This window comes from Miniopterus schreibersii (genome assembly GCF_964146895.1).
Source record: "Miniopterus schreibersii genome assembly, chromosome: 6".
In the NCBI taxonomy this organism is placed as follows: domain Eukaryota; kingdom Metazoa; phylum Chordata; class Mammalia; order Chiroptera; family Miniopteridae; genus Miniopterus; species Miniopterus schreibersii.
Genome location: NC_138107.1, coordinates 49,345,750 through 49,364,970, shown reverse-complemented (window position 1 = coordinate 49,364,970; position 19,221 = coordinate 49,345,750).

Here is a 19,221-nt window from a genome sequence, read left to right as displayed (position 1 = left end):
ATAGCGCGTGGACACAGTGCAGTGAAGGCCTAGAATGAGGCGGGGCAGGGTGGAGGAGGGCAATAGGGGAAGAATGGGGCACATCTGTAGTACTGTCAACAATAAAAATAAATTCCTTTAAAGGGGGAGATCAGTGAGGAACCTAATGCAAAAATCCAGGAAGACATGATGACATAGCACCAGCGTGCAGCAGGGGAGCTTTCACTGGGTGAAGAAATGGAGCCTTAGAGAGAGGCGACTTGTCCTTCAGGTGCTTCTAGGAGATGAACTTTTTAACTGCTATGTTTGATGCCTTCCACTGAGACTCCTTTATGGTCAAAAAGCATCTAATGGAGTCAGTATGAGAGATGCCCCCAAAATGGTAGATCATTTCATGAGATAAGGCTTTAAACTGCTAAAGGAAAAACCACTTTTAGAGACAAATTTCAAGTCCTGCCCATCCTTTAAAGTCCATATCAAGTTCCAAGAGTTATTCTGGCTCTTACTTAAAATTCTATTACACTATATTTGATGCCACATGGTTTCTGTCATATCTCTGTATAGGATTTTTTTATTCCTCAACTGTGTTGTGAGTCGTTGAGGGAAGGAAATAGGATCACATCTATATCCCCAACATTGCCTATGATAAAATAGAGGTATTGATATTTTAAAATGTTAATTGATTGATTTTCATTAGCATCCTATTTTAAAGTGGTCTACAAATAATGCAAATATAAAGTTATTTTAAAATTGTCATGTGAAAGGGAGAGGAGAGATAAAATGTATGCACTATATATATACACCTTGGCAATAATATGTGATACTTAGAAAATGAATATATTATGAAAAAAATTTCCTCATGTTTATATAGCACACTACTGTTTAACTTAGTCTTTTCACTCAAATTATTTAATTTGATCATTGCAGTGCCCATTATTTTCTTCTCACGTTGCTACTTTCTTGAAAAGACCAAAATTATCAAATAATGTTTGATGAAGGATGCATAATATATCAAGGGAAAAATCAATCCAAAGTTAAATTTAAATTCTGTGCACTGCTCCTTAAGGATTTCTATTTTATAAGAACTCAAAAGTGGAAAAAAATCATTAATTGAGTACATTCTGCTGACCTGAAAGTAGTGTGAGTTCTATGTAAATATTCCTACTTTCCTCAAATAGGTTCCACCACAGATCCACACATACTCCTTCTCACGAGTGAATTAAGCACATACTTAAAGCTGACCTCTCTGTCTTCTTTCAGTATCTCGTCATTTGATGTGGGTTTGAAATGTCACCTACTAGCCTATCCTTTTTTCTCCACCACACAAAGGCCATTAATCATGATCATCTGTATGCAACATTGCACAGAGTCAATTAACTCCTAAGCACGCCTGTGGCTTCCAGCCCTCTCAGATAGAATTACCACATCTAGGTTCTCAACCCTTCTTCAGATTTTCACCATTCATTCCTTCCATCGAGCTCTAAATATCTTAATATAGCTCCCTCTCTATTATCTGTGCTAATGGCACACCAGGGTAAGTGAGAGCCGCAGAAAGTGTAACCTCAATTTAGGCTTTGATCTTCCCTTTACTGCCCTTTACATGAGTTGCTAATGAGCAGTGAAGTTGACAGATTGAAATGTCACCTCTTTCTGCCCTCTGATATAAGTGTTAATGAAAATGAGTATGACAAGAGGCTGACAGGACATTAGAAAAAGAAAAGTAAGGGCCTGCCTGACCTATATGACAGTCAACTCTCCTTCATAATTGAGTTTATTTCAGTCATTTCTTTTACAAATTATCCTGTGAGTTGGTATTGAATATTGTACTTTCCAACTTTGTGACCAAGTAAGTCATTGAGTACTTCCAAGTCATAGATTTTCCATCTATTCAGCTATGCCAACTAAAATATTCATGGCAATTTCATAACTCAAAAGTATAGGGCATAGCTTTCTATTTCAGGTTTGTTCTCTTTCAATTTCTCACTAATAAACCCATAGAAAGTCAGAAAAGGATTACAAGTCATAACAGAAAATCATTACCCAAACCCATCTTATTGCCAGGAAGTGAGAGGATCTTCTACCAACTTCATGATCAATGCAGCTGACTTCAGAATCCCACATGGGAGCTTGTGCATATTCTGCTGCCGTAAATGGAACATACCTACTAAGTTAAAAACAAATAAAGGAAAAGGTTGTATCCTCATAACTTCCTAAATCCCTCACAGAGACCCAGAGGCCATAGCAACTTGAAACTCAGCAGCTATCCTTCAGAATAGGATACTTTTGGAAAGAAACCGCTCCCCAATGCCTATTTCTCTTCAGAGAGTGTAATTTCTGGAAACCACCACAATAGGAAATGAGAGGTGGCGAGAGCTAGCAATGATAAGCAACATGTGAAAAATCTAGCATTTTACTTGCTAGAGTCATAACAACAATCTACAGAAACAGGAGGAGCCTGGCAATGGCATATACTGCGAAGGAAAGTGCCCCTCTCAGGGGAAAATACCACTAAATCCAAAGCGCCACCCTAAAGAGATGCCTGCTAGAGGAAGAGAAGCTTTAAAACACCAATCTGTCTTCCATTTGAAGGGGATTTCGCCAATGCCCAAGTAGTCAGGGAGCCAAGAGAAGCGGAAACCACTTGCCCTGCCTATTGGCAAATGTCAGGATTAGAGAGACCTCACATCATTCCAGAGTGGGAAAATGGAAAGAAAATGACATGGAATCCTGAAAGTGTGGTGCAGCAGGAGAAATGGAAGAGCATCTTGAAAGTTTAGAGTAAAATCATATTTTTCAAAATAATTAACTACAGTAACCAGAAGATATTTTTAAGAGTAATAATTATCAATAATGTATAAGATTTTGTGATTTCTCTGAAATGGAAGGAAGTCATGAAAAAAGAATATGCACATAAAACAACGTAAGTGATAAAGACAATATGCTGAGATGAAAAAGGACCTGAGTGAGATAAAGGATTAAAAGGAATTAAAAGTGCAAAATGAGAAAGGAGTTGATACTAAGAAGAGAAGACAACAGAGTGGGAGAGAGTGGTTTCCAGAGCCCAGTGGAAGGATGAAGCCAATCTGCAGCAGTCCAGTAGGAAAGAGCCTGGGAGAATATATATCCCAGTCTTTCCTCCTGGCTTCCCATCTCCTGCTGATACTTCCAATTGTCTAAACCCAGTTGGAAGCCAGAGGACAAGGGAGCCCATGGATGCAGCCTAAACAGCCTCCTCTAGAGAAGAGCAGGGTGAAAAGTGGCGAGTGGATGTGGAGAAGCAAATTCAGAATATGTAGTAGAGTTACCTCTATTTTCAGTGACTGTACTATCCAGCATGAGTAACAGAAAGACAGAGAAAGGCTATCCTGAATACACATTTACAATATATATTTTATATTCAGTAATTGTATATTAAATATATTTTATATCAGTATAATAATAAACCTTGAATTTTTAACATAAAGAGATATGTAATTTTTTATTGTTGACAGTATTACAGATGTCTCCCATTTCCCCCTGCTTTGCCCACCTCTAACAAGCCCCTGCCCCACCCCAGGCCTTCCCCACACTATAGTCTGTGTCCATGGGCTATGCATATTTCCTCCTACCAGTAAACCAATGTGAAACCAATACCTGAAAATATGAGTTAGAAGGGTAACCAATTATCATTCTGCTTAGGACTCACATCTGCAGAGAACCAGTTCTGGTTGGGCTGACCTGAAAATCATTGGAATGGCTTTCCAGTGTACATTGTTTTAACACCTTTGATGGGATGAAGTGAACATTTCTTATAAGTATTTGTGATCAGTAAATTCATTTTGATTGACATGGCAGCAACAAGATTTTAAAATGCTTAGCCTATAGTAGGTTTCCATCTTAGACATTATAGTTTTCATCTCTAGACACTTGATTTGCATCTTTTAAAATATCTTTTATGTCTCTACTTGACTTTTAGACATATGGAATGCAAATATTATAACTTTTAATGTGCTTGTTGGCTAATTCTAACATCTGTGTCAGTCTGGTTTGCCTTCAATTGATTGATTGATTATATCCTCAGTGTGTGCCATATATTCAAAAACATACACCACTACTTCTTTGCATGCTCGTAATTTTTTTATTGAATGCCAAAAATTATGGATTTTACCTCATTGAATATTCTTGTATTTCTATAAATATTATTGAGCTTTGTTCTAGGGCATGATTTATTTCAGCTCTGTGAGTTTGGAATAGAGCAGCCTTTAATGTATCTCTAATTTTGCCCCACTAGTGAGGAAAAGCCCTTCTGAGTATGTTGTCCAATATCCTCTGATTTATGAGTTTTTCCACTCTGGCTGATGGGAAAAGGAATTATTCTTGGCCCCATGTAATCTCCAAGGATTATTCCTTTGATTCCTTTCAAGGGGTTCTTTCCCCAACCTTAAATAAACCATTCAAGGTTTCCTCACAAGTGTAAGCTGGTAAGCTCTCCTCTGAAGACACAAAAAGGACCCTCTATAGAGAGAGCGTCAGAGCTCTCTGTGACATCTTCCAGTACTGTCCCTGCAAATGCCAGCCCCTTGGCCTCCCTGGGACCCTAGTTCCACCTTCTTGACCCAGGGACACTGCCCGGCTCCACCTGGGTTTCCCCTGCCTGTACCATGGCTGGAAACTCTCTCCTGGAAGTAAGCTGGGAAAGTCATACCTGGCTTGTTTCCTGTCTCTTTGTGATTATTGCTCTTCATTATCTGACATCCAATGTCTTGAAAACTATTGTTTCATATTTCCAGTTTTTTGGTTGTTTCAGGAATGAGTGTGAATTCAGTCCCTGTTACTATATCTTGGTCAGAGGTAGAAGTCCTTGCTACTGTTAAACACTACATTTAAAGCAGATTTTAGTTAAAAGGTTATTTTTTAAATAATCATCAACATGTTTTCAAGTTTCATATCCACAAAACATAATGCAATGACTTTCCCATTTCTATTTTAAAATATAGAAAATAAACACCAGTAACCATTATTATGTAATTTCAGATTATTTTTATATAAATGTCAATCCAAGGACATTAATTTTTACTCAGATAAGAACAAGAAAATTATGCTTATCCCATTCCCAATATTTTAAAATGTTCTAAACCCAATGGAGATACTGAGGGAGTAGAGTCATAATTTTGAAACTGGTGTCTCTGGTCCTTGTGCCTTGACCACAGCCTTCCCCACAGTGATACTACTTTCATTGATTTTGAAGAGATAAGCTGTAATTTGGTTTTGGATGTCTGCTTCCATCACAAGTAAAAATTAGAGTTGTCATAATCTTTTTCAAGGCTGTTAGATTAAACTACCTATAACTGTAAGCAAAGAACAGCTTCAAAGCAATGCCAATTAATAATGATATGAATTCACCACAGTTGAAACATTCCATGAATCCCCTCTTCCCTGAGAGTTCAGTAGGTGCTTGGCCTCAGAAATATGTAATTTCACATTACATATGTGTTCTGTCCCTGGAAAATTCCAGATGTGTTTAATGATAATATGATAGTCAAGAATAAATCTTCATGCAAACTCCAGTTCTTAATGAGGCTTAACTATCTACTCTTTTCAATAAATACAAAATGTGTTGCCTGAATATCAAAACTATGTCCAAAACCAAATTTCTTCTGTAGTGTCTGTTGTCATCTTAAGGACTTCACATCTCACTTGAGAGTGTAGAGATTAGGGTTAGGGTTAGGGTTAAGGCTTTGGTAGGAAAATCCATTTATGAGCCAATGAATAGCACTGGGATTAAACTATTGAAGATGATTGAAAACAGAACATTATAAATAAATTTTTACTCTCATTATTCTACTAAATTTCTGCTTTCTATATTGGTGGAATCACAGACATTGAAAGAATATTCAGTTCTGCAATAAACACTGACTAATGGGTGACTGGATCTCTTCCTCTATTGAAAGAACAAACAACAAAACTGAGTTGTCCAATTTTTTTAAATGAGGTCTGCTCAATTTTCTTATCTGCTTGCAGCTAGAGTTAATTTTGCATGTATAATAAAATCTGTACCTTTGTGTGGAGTAAGTTATTAGCTCACAAAACAAAGACGCAAGATGGAAATTAATAGTGTGTGTTTTAAACTGCAAATAAGTGATGTTTGCCACATGTGTTTAAATATAGCATAAGGGAAAATAAATTATTTTTATCAAAAACAGAAAGAATGATATTGGAATCTCTCAACCAGGGCATCTCATCTGATAAATTTCTACCAGAGCTTCCTCCCAGCCAGAGAGGACCAAGCCCTCCATACATGTGACATGTGTTCTGTGCCTTCCCCACATTCCCTGTCTCTCCCTCTCCTCTCAGAGCCTCCCCAAGGGCTTTCCAGTCTCAAGAGGTCTGAGATGACATAGCCCCACCCCTCCTCCTGGGCTATGCACATACTCAGACCAGTGTATTGTAAGTTGTTAAATGATACCCTGAGGGATTTTTTTAAATCCTTTAGAATAGAATAGGTGTTTTCAAATGCTTCATAGCTTTCAGAGCATTCTTTGGCTCCTATCAACACAACCTTTCCAGATAGTACAAAAATGAGCAACACAGTCCGTAGTATTGCCATTCTGTCAGTAAAGCCAGGAAACAGTTCAGGTTCATAGATATTGAACAGCTGATGGGTTAGCACCAAACCTTCCAGCCCAATGAGAAATATCATTAACACCACTTCCAACCATGTTCTGAACTTAAAAATTGGGGAATCTGGCAGGGAACCCAAGCTTCTGTACCACATGAGCACACTTTCTTGTAAGTCTTTCAAGAAAGTCAAGACTGCTTTGCCCTCTCTTCAATACTATAGTCCAATATAGGATTTTCAAAATACTAGCCTAACATCTTACCCCTAACCTCTCCACAAGTGCATCACCTGCTACTAGAGTCAATTATTGCTTATGAACAGTTCATCTTTCCAGATTTCTCATTGTTCAATTTTCCATGATATTTGCAGATTTTCCCTTCAGAAAATATCTCATGCAAATTCTACCACCACAGTTACAATGAATTCAGAAGCAGAGAAGAGAGACCAGAACTCCAGTGCTGGGGGAACAGTGAGTTACATCAACTCACAGTTCATCTAACTACAGGCTGCTTGAGGACAGAAGTTCATGCGCAATGATATTTGCTGAGCTGTGCTATTAATGCTAATAATTGAACATTTTACTTTCATCTGGTTGTTGATTTCATGTAGACACTGCACTACCTGCTCTTTTCAGTAAACACAGAATGGGCTCCATAAATTTGTGTCTCAAATCAAAATGCTTTAGTTGTATCTATTATGATTTTAAGAACTTCACATCTCACTTGAGAATTCCAAGGTAATCAGGGTTTTGGTAGGAAAATCCATTTATTAGTCAATAAGTAGTATTAGGATTAAATTTAAAATTCGAGTTGGAAACTAACATCTCCAATAGCTTAAGGTAACTGAAGCTTGATATACTTCAAAGGTTCTAAAGATAAGTGTACATTGTAAGAAATGACTAAAATACCTCTGTATGTGGTTAAGTCTGCAAATAGGCAAAACATTTGATTTTTAGTTATTTAATGACTTTTCTCAAATAATATGGAGAACATATTTTTTAAGAAATTAATCTCTCCTACCTGAACTCTTTGGCATTTTAATTAAGTGATATTTCCAGGTTCTAGTGACTATATTCAACAAATTATTATTTAGACTCTGTAGAGTATCATATATTCATTTATTTTTTTATAGTTTTTTTGTTTGTTTTTTTGCTGTCACCAGAATTAATATTCTGCTTCTTTCATCTAGCCAAGATAACAATTCCAACTTTAAATTGATCACATCTGGCTTCTATATACTATGTTAACAGTTAATTTCTCATCAAGCTTTTCATAAAAGTTGCAGTAACCTCTCATTTGTCTTGGTTCTCAAGAACACACATGGCACAGCACACACCTCACTCCAACCTAAGTGGCTTCCCAGGTTATAAATGGTTCATTAGTGTAACTAAGATCATTTCAGGTCAGCCTGGATTCAGTTTCCATGCCCATATACTCCTTCTGTAGCAGATAGAGTGCTTTTCATTTTCTGTATGTTCAATCAATGTCTGCTGACTGAAATGAAAGGAGATACAAAAGTTTGTTTCATAAAGCCATATGCAGAAATTGTCAATATGCAAAAATTTATCAAAGTAATATATAAAAATGTGTAATGTGCTTGTTTTTCAGGATACTAGAAAATCTGCCTTAATACTTAAGAAGACTACCCACTCCCACTTAAAGGAGTGGGTATCCTTGAAAATGTGATTTCTATTATGATGACATTTAAATTCAAGACACTTTCTGAAAAAAATATGAAAAGGCAAATTTATCAATACTGAGTTTTTTACTATATGCTTTCCTGTAACTGACTCATCTATAAAGCATTCTGTGAATATAAAAATTTTATGCTCTTAGCATATATGAACTTTCCAAATGTACGCAACTCTGCTCAATGGTTTATATGCTATGTTTTTATGTACACCTTTCTCTGCCTAAATCATATCCTACAAATGGTCATGTACTTTTCCAATCATGAGAGAATAGTGGGAGAGTCAGGAGACTTAAGATGACAGTACTTTTTACTAACTTGTTGCCCAAACTTTCCAATACTCTAAGTCATAATAAAAGATTTACCATGTAAAGGAGTTCATGTAAAAGATTTCACTTCTGTTGTTTTAGAAATAAAAATAAATGGTTGGGATATTTAAAAAGAAGATGCAGATAAAAAGACATTTCTCAGCTCCATTATCAAAGGAAAGATCTGAGTATCTGAAATTCTAGATTCCAAGTCAACCCGCTCTCTTTTGTATAACGTCACTCCTTTTCCTAAATGACATTTCCATTTGACAATCGTAAGCCCTCACCCCCCTGATTTATCAATTACACATATAATATAAACCCTTTGTGGTGTAAGAGACAGCACATTCTGAATTGAAGGCTTCTCCTCGACGTCTGCTCCCATTAGTCTCTGGTCTGCCTCAAAGCCCTGCGTGAGTGACAACGAAACGGAAGGCAGGCCCAGGGCCTGGACGGTACGTACAGCGGAATAGTTAGGCCATTCGTCTTTCCTTTATGTCTGCCGTTAACAGAAAATGTAGCTGTCCTACCTCTTGGATTTGCCTCTTTTCACAACTGAACTGTTCCTTCACTCCATAATCCCCTTTCCTATACTGACTTGTTCTCTATCCCTCTGTCCCCTTGGATGGCAACACACCCCAGAGGGGAATGGTCAAGGACCCCCCGGAGTTGAAGTGGGATCAGCTACAAGCTAGTCTGGCTCATCCACAACAAGCTAGAAGAAAAGAAGAGAAACTACCCAAAAAGATGGAAGGAGGGGGAGTTTAAGAAACTCTTGTGTACGTACATATGTGGTGTATTTTTGTGGTGGGCTGAACGGCTGGCACATTCTGATTTTATCCAGGTAGACGGCAGAGACGAAAGAGTGCCCACTAGAGCTGAGCAAAGCAGCAAGGCAATAGCTGGCCTAAGATCCCCAAGGCAGAGGCTCTGCTAAGGACAGGCTGTGGTCTCATGGCTCATGATGGTCCAGTGATTTGGCAGTTGTGGAGCCATATTTCAGCCAGTGGCTAAGGTGAAGAAAACATTTCCAGTCCAGGGGTGAGAACCAGTTAAGCAGTGGACAGAATCAGACTTAGATCTGGGGCCTGAGAAACTACAGGAGCATCATTCAAATTATATTCTGTGCAGTTAGCTCACAGCAGCTGAGCTGAGGCTGAATCTAATGAAGAAGAAAAGACCAAGGAACTGAACAAACATGGAAGGTATGACATGGCCTGACGTATGTGTGAAATGATCGCTCTGTCTAAAGTACAGAGTGTAGCCATTGGGAGCCTTTGTAAGAGATCCAAAAAAGGCTTAAAGGGGATTTATTAGTTCATGTTATTGGAAAGTTCAGAGGGCAAGGGGGCTCTAGGCATGGTTTGATTGGGGATTAGGGACTGGACTCCATTTCTCTGAGATTCCGATGGCTCTGCCTCCTACTGTGGTAGCTTCGTCCTCGGGCTGGCTGTGCCAGATGCTGCCAGTCTGGTACCACCTCCTGCTTTTCCCTTCGCATCCAGAAGAGAACAAGGTGGCTCCCGCGGACCACTTGACAAATGCCCGAGCTTTGCACTAATTGGACCAGCCAGATAAATGCCAAGGGCTAGGTTGTCTGAGCCAATTACCTTTACAATAAGGCTGGAGGTTCCTGATAGGCTCTAAGTCATCAGGGCTTGCCCTGGAGAGGGGGCTGGGAACAAACCACACAGCAGCCACAGTCGAAAGAAGTGACTGGAGGTTGTCAAGACTATCACCATATCTTCTGCGAGGAGAAAGAGAGAAAAGAATAAATCCCAACAGAACACTTTTAATAGTTATCCACTTAAGAGATAAGAGTGGCCTTGCCCAAGATGATGACAGTGGAGGCGGAAAGAAGTGGGTAGGATCAATGGGTTTTAAAGGTAGCGCCAAGAGGACTTATAGCTAGATTGGTACTTTGGGGAGGGGGTAGTAGATGTGTTAAATTTTTAATTATGAAAAACTGGTTAGAAAACACTGAGTGACACTCTACTCCTAATGCTCCTCCAGGTGAAATACAGATCAGATCATTATGAGGTTCAGCTTCAAGACAGCTTACTCCAGAGAACAGGGCTCTGCTTTTCAATGCAACATGCAAGTCAGACGTGAAAATACTTCATGATTGACACTTGACATTTTGAAGCCCAGGGTGAAACCAAACGTACGTGTTGTACCCATAAGTTGATCACGCAGGCTCAATTTAACCCTCTCACACACAACTCGGATTCTCTTCCTCGCAAACTGGGCACAAGCCCCCCCTGTTTGCCTCCTTAGGCCCTGGTCTCCATCACCATCATAGGTTGGAGCCTGAATGAATTAGTGACAGCCCTGAGCTCGGGCGTATGTATATTGCCTCATTAGTTTGAACAGCACCTCTGTAAGACAAGTGTTATTTCCATTCCCAGAATGAAGGCACTGGGGTTGCGTGGGCCAGAAATGTAGAGTGAAGGAAACTACAATTTCTGTAAGCCCCCTACGTGCTGCTTTACACCTTCTGTGTTACACATCTGTCAGACAATGCTAAGATAGTTACACGAGCAAGAAAAATGAGACCCTGACAGATTCAATATTGTAAACAGGATCACACACCAGATTAGGGGTGGAATTAGGATGCCAGCCCTGCTTTTTATTTTCTGAATTCACAGTCTTTTCACCACGCCATGTCTTCCTGCATGGGGATGCCCATCACAGGCCCGGATGGGGAAATGCTGAACTGGGCTTTGATGGATAGACAGAAAGTGAGAAAGTGGTTCTAGGAAGCCATCAACACAGCCTTCTCTCCTGACTTTAAAGTCTGCCAGGCCTTTTTTAGGAGACTTTCTGACCCCAACAGATAAACCTTTGACTTTCATCAACCCCACCACTCTGTTCTGCTCACTCCAGCTCTCCACAGCAGTCTCTGCTTGAATGTGGATGCACTTTTGAAAATTACTTTTTAACTACAGTTTACATTAAATATTATTTTCATATTAATTTGAGGTGTATGCATAGTGGTTAGACAATCATATACTTTATAAATTGTTCCCTGGATATTTTAAGTACCCACCTGGCACCGTACACAGTTATTACATTATTGACAGTTCCCTGTGCGTCCCCGTGACTATTCTGTAACTACCAATTTGTACTTCTTAATCCCTTCACCTTTTTCATCCAGCCCCTCAACCCACTCCTCTCTGGAATCCATCAGTCTGTTCTCTGTGTCTATGAGTCTGTTTCCATTTTGTTTGTTCATTTATTTTGCTCTTTCGAGTCCACATGTAAGTGAAATCATATGGTACTTGTCTTTCTGTGTCTGACTTATTTTACTTATTTTACATAATACCCTCTGGGCCCATCCATGCTGTCTCAAGGGTAAGATTGCTGCTTGCGGACACTCTCGATGACCACACTCTATACATGCGTGTGGGTCACGTATATGTGGGGAAGGAGTCACCGTAGTGATAATACTTGTAGCACGTTCACACACATGCATTGTCTCATTTGATCTTTTAGCAACTCTGAGAGGCAAACACAGTGGATGTTTTTATTCATCTACTTATGAAGAAACTGAATCTCAGAGAGGTGAAAGGACTGATCTGAAACTGTTAGTGCCAGAAGGAATACATTTTATTTAAATACATGTAAATGTATTCTATTGGATGAGACTTCCATGTAAACAAAGAAACTGGGTAATTTTAATTTTTTACATCCTCTAACAACAACATAATTGGTTAGGTAGTTACCTCATGAGCAGTGTTGTAGAGAAAGATGAGCATATAAGTGGCATTAGAATTATCATAAAAGCCCTGTAAAGATGCCCAGATTTCCCATGTGCAGGCGCTGGGGGAGACAGCACTTGGCTGGGGATGGCTCTGAATGCTAATGTCCCTATTGTTTTCTCCCGGGGTCCATCCCGGCCCGACCGCCCCACACAGACATGCCAGGGAGGCTGTGTGAGCCGCAAGCTCCGCTGTCTTTCAAGGGCAGCTTTAAGGTCATGATATTCTCCACCAGGCTGGCACCGCTTTTCTTCTCACCCCGCAGGGCCCCGCACTGTCATCTGTCAAGAGCTTTCTCCAAATTTCAGTGCAGATGAAATTCACCCAGACCATGTGTGACAGCAATTTGAAAATAGCAATATGCACAGAACATTTGTGCAAAAGGCATTTATTGAGCACCTACCATCTTCTGCACAAGATGCTAACTGAAAGCTGATTGATTTAAGGCTTGGATAATGAAGCATTTAAAATAAAACTGAATATCCCTCAAAGTTAATATCTATCTACTGCAAAAGTGAAAGGTGGAAAAACATATATTAGTGTGTTTCTACTATTTATATTATTAGAAAATAATATCTTCAAAGCAGAAACCCTACCTGTTATAGTCTCTTTGTCTTTTCACAGCACCTAGTGCAGTTAAACCAAATAAATGCTATTAACCAATTCAATACAAGTCAGTCTGTTTAATGAAAGGAGAATTGATTTGGATTGATGCCTATGCCTGCATTATTCCCTGGCCCCCCAAAGCAGTTACTTTTCTACTAAGAGTGACAAGAAAGATAATATTATGTAGGAAAATTGAATAAAATTTAAAAATACCTCTTTATCACCCTGTTTGGCTATTATTGGCATAAATGATAACCAGCGTGTGCTTGACAGGTCATTTTATTCCAAATATGCTCCTGTGTAAAGTTTGTTGAAATGTAAGCTAAAAGCAATGTGCTTTAAATCTATAAAAAAAAAATTTCAAATCTAATTATTGTGCTTTAAAAATTACTTAATGGAAATTTTACCTAATCTTTTTGAAAAGAAGAAACTACTAATGAATTCTCAATGATTACTTCTCCATTGAAATAAGTGGGGGTTTTTCCATGACTATATGGAAAGGAAACCCTATGTCTTAGGTGTTAAGTGAAATCTCTTCACGGTATGACTGACATTTATGCCTGAAAGCAGTTCCCTAAAACATCCTTGTCTAATAAAAGGGTCCTTGGCCACATGTTCTTAATTCACTTTATAACATTTTAAAACTGAAGAGTAGATGAATCCAAACTGTAGAATATTCTGTAAGACTCTTCAAAATGTCAATAATTTGAAAATTAACAAAAGAAGTATGTGGACTGTTCAAGATTAAAAGAGGTAAAAGTGATACAGACAAATGCAATTCATGAAGTTTCATTAGATACAGGGCCGGGGGGAAAAGATTATACAATGAGACATTCGGTGACAATCGGGAAAATTTAAGTGCATTTTCAATGGTAAATAATTATTATTGATTTTCTTAGGTGAAAGAAATGGGGGTGTTAATAATATTACTTCTTCAACTTTTTTGTAGACTTAGTAAACTTCAAAATAAAAAATTGAGGAGAAAGGGGCCCAAGGATGGAGTAAGTATGAGAGAGAACATAACTTTTGCAATAGCAGAGATAAACGGACAATTGGTGCTTGCGGTCAGAGAGCAGAGTTTCAGATTCAGAGGCAGAGTAGTTCTGAGATATTTCCCAGAGAGTGTGCGACTGATGTGGAGTGGAGGTAAAGATTATTAAAGAACACTGAGGACATTTTCATTATTTACCTTTTCAGGTGTCACCTAACTATGGGCCTGATTGAATATCATAAACTAGAGTAAGAAAATTATTAAAAATTTTACTATAGCTTCTTTTTCCAATTAGCAAAGTTTATCCTAACTCATGGGATCGACCAAACACCTCTTGCAGGTCTTAAAATTTTAAGGTCTAAAGAGAAATTAGGGATCACACATGTATACCCTGACCTCTTGAGTTGGCACTTAGTTTTCACTGCCACCAAGTGGTCAGTGTTGAGAACTGCATTTGGTGCTAGAATCAATTGCCAATGAGGCATTTGTCTTTCCAAGACCCAACTTTCTAGCTGTGGAGGTCTATCAACTCTCTAGGGTAATATTTGTGTGACAGCTTTCCAGTAAAATGTGAAATAAGTCAAACCATTACATGAGAATTTACATAAAAGGGGTAGCCTTATAGGTGATCTACTCTAGCATGTTCACAATTTTCTCTTCGACAATTTGGGAAAAGGTTCTTTTCGGAATAATTGTCCACTTATGGAAGGAAAGAAAGAGAAAGAAAGAAAGAAAGAAAGAAAGAAAGAAAGAAAGAAAGAAAGAAAGAAAGAAAGAAAGAAAGAAAGAAAGAAAGAAAGAAAGAAAGGAAGGAAGGAAGGAAGGAAGGAAGGAAGGAAGGAAGGAAGGAAGGAAGGAAGGAAGGGGAGGGAGGGAGGGAGGGAGGGAGGGAGGGAGGGAGGGAGGGAGGGAGGGAGGGAGGGAGGGAGGGAGGGAGGGAGGGAGGGAGGGAGGGAGGGAGGGAGGGAGGGAGAAAAGAAACTGAAAAACATTGAAAAACAGAAAAAGTAAGACTGGTGATGCCATCTCTATAGACAGACCTGAGTATTCGGATCCTTACACGGATGTTGATGGACATGGCGACATGACAAATGACACAAATATACACAGGGGAAGCATCATGAGCACAGCCTGCTCGTATACCTTTCCCTTCTCTCCAGTATTATGAAGCTATTTTTACTCAACACACAAGGACACTGAACCTTTAAAATACCTTTTTGGAAGACAAAGAGGTGAAAATGGTCAGAATTGAGAAACGAGTAGTCAACCAGTGGCCCCTCTCCAATCTCTCCTTGACTTTATTGTGGCTTTTTAATAAAACTAGGTGAAAAGTAATGATTGGTAGCTGAATAGCTACCTTTATTTATTCAATAAATTCAACAATTACTTACTGAGCACTTGCTATGGGTCAGATAGAGCTTTCATTCTAGTGGACTGAGGTAGATACTATTACCTTTGAATAACAGACAAAGAAAAGCTCAGAAATATAGCAAGTAATTGATATAATGAGGTGTTAAGCACAGGTCTGTCTCATAACAAACCTGTGCTTGTTACTTTTATACCAGAGCAGTTTCTTAAATAATGACATTTCATTCAATGTTCTTTATAACATTTCCTGAAACCCCTGTGTTTTCTTTGGTGCCTGGCATTGTGAATAAGCTTGAAAAAGAGCTCTCCTGTCTGTGCTCCACATTTCTCAAAAATGAGGAGAAAAGGGAATTGACCAGTATTTCAGGTTTTTTATTCTCATTTTCGACACCAACATGACTTCTGAGTAATTAGATAATGTGTGGTTTTAAAAAAAAAAAAATGAATGTAATTAAAATTGTTCAGTTTAATTCATTGGTCATTTATTTAAAATTAAATGTTTCTACACTGATTACAAAGTTACTCTGAAATATGGCTGAAATCAGCAACAGAAAATAACTTTTAATCCTTCAGAAATTTGGAGCCATACAATACAGGCCACTGATATGAAATTCAGCAGCCATGAGAAGGTAAAGGGGGACTTACTGCGAAGCAAAGTTTTAAATAGTCCCTTTGACAAAGGCTTGAAAATCATTATCAATTGTTCTAAGAGTTCACCTCAGGTTTCTTAATAGCAAATCTAGGATTTACACAAACTACCCTTAATAATTTTTTTAAATCCAAAGCATGCTCTAAACAATATTATTATAATATAAAAGTACAAATATTAAATAAGTAATGGGTTAATGCAGTTCTCCTCAGAGCCTTTAATGTTTCTACATAGACTTATGATTCTCAAAAAGGGAATGAGGAAGTTATACAATATACGATGTGTCCCAAATTCTTTTGACCATTACATCAGTCATCCATTGCCACAATAATTCTGGGTGACAAACCATGCCAAACTCAGTGACTTAAAACAATCATCATCTGTTCCCACAGATCCACAGTTCAACTGAAACAGCTCTGCTTTACGCTGCAGGTCTGTGGACCTGAGTGTTTCACACTCCTCTCACCCTCCTCGGCCCAGAACAGGGTCCACTCAGGCGATGGCAGATACAAAACAGGCAGTGAAAATGCATGACAGCCCTTAACTCCTAGTCTTAGAATTGTCATACTGTCTGTCTGATCCATGTTCAGTTGGACAAAGTCACATGGCCAAGCCCAAAGTAAAGATATAGTAAAATATGCTCTGTCTATTGCAAGGAAGTGGATCCCAGGAAGGGTAAGAGGCCTGGGACCAATAATTCAATCTATCACGACCATAAAACCTTTTGCTTATAGATCATCTCCCAGCACCAGCGTTCTATGGAACACACTTTCAGAAACTGCAAGATCTCATTGGTGCTTATGCAGTATTCATGTTAGTGGACACAAAATGTCATCAAAGAGCAACATCTGGAGATGCATCCATCGGTGAGATATTTTAAAACACCATAATCTAAATGGGCATTCGCCACTCTATTCTTATAAAAGCTTCTTCCTCTAATGGGACTTTACAAAGTCCCTCCTGTTGTCACAACTCATTAAGAATTCAACCCCTAGAGTAAATGTGAACACCGGTGTGTTTGGTTTGGAAAGAGAGCACTTCTCCATAGCCTCAGCCAGAATGCTGTAAAGCTGTGCTTTGAGAAGTACAGAGCTGACAGCGGGTAGACTGTGGAGGGAAGTGACATCCCAGGACAGGCCAGTGTCCTCAGAAGAAAACCATGCCAGGTCAGTATGGAGCTGCCCCTGAACATGCCCTTAAAGAGGAGGAAAGGACACCAAGGCCCAATGGTTCTCTTACCATCCATGAATATACATGTGTGGAACACAGTGAACCTCATTCTCATCAGAATATGTGGTCAGTCATCAATCATTCCTTTTGTTACTTTTATAAGACTAGAATCAATGAATCCCACCAAATATTCTTAAACCACATAAAAGTTTATCTGATAAACAGAGTCAGAAGTCTGTGTCCAGAGTGGGGCAAAACTAGGTCAGCAGTTGCTCTCCCACACACATCACCAGTAACACTGAAGTGGTTTGCCTCAAACCCTACCCTGTTTCCAACTGAGAGAAAAAGGCACAGATGTTCTGGGGGGCAGGGTTTCAACTCTGCACTCTGCTCCCTTGGTGCTTTCTAAAGCAGGTGATACCATCAAAAGAACTCACAGCTTAGAGTAAGAACCGAATGGGATTCTATTCCTGGTTCAGCCTCTGCTTCACTGCCTATCATTTAATTTTTATCTCAGTTTCTTTATCAGTAAAATGGAATAATACCCATCATTCGCACCTTCCAGTGTTGTTATAAAAATAACACTTTTTAAAGTATATTTAAAAGTGCCACCACAAGATGAGATCACATATCCTCCATCGACATCAATGGAAATTATCAAACATAAGCAATGATGTAATTAAATCTCATATGATGACGTTTTCCTCAAGAGTGGTCTCTAGCGCAGGCCTTCTAGCTACCAATGCCTAGTAAAATGCAGTGCAGGAAAAAAAAGCTAGTTTCTTAACTTTCACAATATGGAAATGACAACAAAAAGAGATGTATTCATCCTCATGTAGAGTACAAGTAGATAAAATGTGATTGTCATCGTCACTACCAATCACTGGAACAAAGGATTTAAGTGGCAAAAATCATTACTGCAGAGGCCCCGGCCTTTTTAAGATGGACACTTCCAGGCGAGAAACGCCAGACAAGTCACCTTTGAGTTTCCTTGGAAACACTCAAAATCTGGTCGGGGTAGAAAAGTTGAACAGGGAAATGAACTTCAAGAATTTAACTTGGAGAAAATGTGAGATGTATGATGATAAAGTGGATTGCATTGTTATATCATTGGAGAAATAGAAAACGCCTCGTGACCAGGGTATTACAGTTGAAGTTTTCACAACAAGTAAGAATCAGCCTGAGAGATGGATCAGGTGGTTATTTCTGTTGGTTTTTCCCCCTTTCCTCAAAGTGCTGTCATGAAATCTCATTTGTCACACTTACTAACAATGCCCACACCCTTCTAGGATCGTGGCCTCTAAGTCTCCCACTTTGAACTATTTTTCAATTCTCTTTAAATTCCATTCCCCATACTCATTCCCTTCCTTTCTCTTTGATAGATTTTAGAGCGAATACTCATTTAAATGCAATATCTTTTTGCATAAAACACTAACTCTAAGGCAGCTTCCAGTTCCCAAATGTACACTTGCTGTTAAAAATTCTGATTTCTTGAATTGTGTATCCAATTTGTCTAATCTTTCAAGTTTTTCTGAATTTTCTAATTTAATGTGTAAGTACATCACATTACACCATGCACTCTGACCACTCAAATCATAGAAGGTGGAAAGATTCTGAAAGGCGTTATAATCGTCATTAATTATCATGGAGACCACTTACTGAGCACTTACTACATGCCGGGCCTGGTCTAAGTGCTTTTGCATTTGTCGTCTCCATGAAGCCTCCCGGCAACCCTAGGAGGGGAGAATTACAACCCTCCTTTTACAGAAGGAGTCATTGAGGATTAGAGACATTAAAGAATCTACCCAAGGTCATGCACTTAATTGCAAATGATGATACTGGGATGTCATCAGGGCTGCCTGACTTCAAAACCTTATTAGGATCCTTGGGTGAGAAGAAAAGTCCCAGCTCCGTCTTTACAAATGTCACCTTACTTACTAAGTAGCAACCGAGGCCAAGAGAATTGATCAAAGGGAAAACACGAAGCTTGTGGTCGTCATCAAGTAGTTTTGCTGGGTTGAGCTAATAGTTTTGGGGATACCAAAGAGATTGAAGTGGGTAAGCCAACGTTCCCAGAAAGAAACCAGTGCCTTGGTGGTACT